Source organism: Morone saxatilis, unplaced genomic scaffold (assembly GCF_004916995.1).
Source record: "Morone saxatilis isolate NCDOM2014 unplaced genomic scaffold, NCSU_SB_2.0 Contig9, whole genome shotgun sequence".
Lineage (NCBI taxonomy): Eukaryota > Metazoa > Chordata > Actinopteri > Moronidae > Morone > Morone saxatilis.
This window is the reverse complement of record NW_023340268.1, coordinates 13,456,491-13,457,903: the sequence shown is the minus strand read 5'-3', so window position 1 is coordinate 13,457,903 and position 1,413 is coordinate 13,456,491. Positions and strand designations below refer to the sequence as shown.

Here is a 1,413-nt window from a genome sequence, read left to right as displayed (position 1 = left end):
CTTGGTTTGGTGGAATAGATGACATGTTCCATGTGTAGTACTGTGGTAACATTACAACTCAGAACTAAATGTCTGAATTCAACTGATAAATATTACATGATATAACTGACTGACTGACTTTTCTAAGGCATGTGTAAAATACAATTCAATTCAATTTTATTTGTATAGCGCCATTCATAAAGAAGTATCTCAGGACAACTTTTCAAATAGAGCAGGTAGACCGAACTCCTTTTAACATTTACAGAATGAAATGAAATGAAAGAAATACAGTAAAGGTGCTGCAGATATCATGGAATTCAAGAGCTGCACACTTTCTGGGTCATCCATTGGTCAAATCATACCAGAGCTACTGTTTAAAAAAGGTTAAAGGCACCTAGTGGAGTTTTGTTCCTCTCGTGAACATGAGGGTGACACAATACAGTCCTACCGACGGTGTGACACTATTCCACTGTTTTATAGGTGGCGGTAACACACAAAGATATCATGTTACAATGTGCCAACAGAGACCGGGAAAGAGAAGACTGCAAGGTAGTAAACATGGTTGAAGACAGTGTGGGAGTTGCACATTTTATGAGGACACAAATAAGATAAGATAGATTTTATTGATCCCTCACCAGGAAATGCACTTGTTACAGCTCCAGATATAAAAAATAGAATGAGAATTGTATGTATGTACAAATGAACTGAACACCTTTTCTAGGCCACAAGGATTGACACAATGCATTTTGGTGAGTAAGACTGAATGTACCAGAACTTATTTACAAGACAACTCCACAGGTAACCTTTCAGCCACAGGACAATTTCTTAGATCCATTTTCATACTTTACACCAGAGGGAGCACTAGTCCATCAGTGGACACCCTTGTTCACCAAGTGAAAGCTGTAGGAACAATGAATTTAGTTCAGCTGTGTCACTGTGGAGCTCGCCAGGATCACCAGAGTTGAGGCTGGACATTATTGAAGTAATCTCGTCCCCTGGAGTCCACATCGGCAGATACCAAACTAAACCCAAGGACGTCCTTATCACTACAGTCCTGTGCAACTTCTCAGCCATGGCAGAGCAAGAGCAATGACAAAGTGAAGTGAAAAAGGAACCAACACTTAACCCTTGTGTTTAGTTGGAGACCCCAATGCTGTCTGAGTGTGTGTGTGTGTGTGTGTGTGTGTGTGTGTGTGCTGTGTGTGTGTGTGTGTGTGTGTGTGTGTGTAAATAAATAAAAAGTAAGTCAACCATTTCTTACACTTCACTTTTCAATGTCAATCATATTACAGCAGTTATTATTTTACAAAATAATAATAATGGTATATAGGCTGTCGCTCAGAGGTACAGGCGTTAGATCCTCTCGCTGCATGTCAAAGTGTCGTTGAGCAAGATACTGAACGCAAATGCTCCCTGTTTGTGTGTGTGTTTAGT

At 40.0% G+C, this 1,413-nt stretch overlaps 1 protein-coding gene across 1 annotated transcript in view; it reads right to left on the bottom strand.

Annotated features, from left to right (window-relative positions):
• The window catches only part of cdca7b (cell division cycle associated 7b), a 7,693-nt gene that overhangs the window by 4,955 nt on the left and 1,325 nt on the right, over positions 1–1,413 (bottom strand). The window lies entirely within an intron of this gene.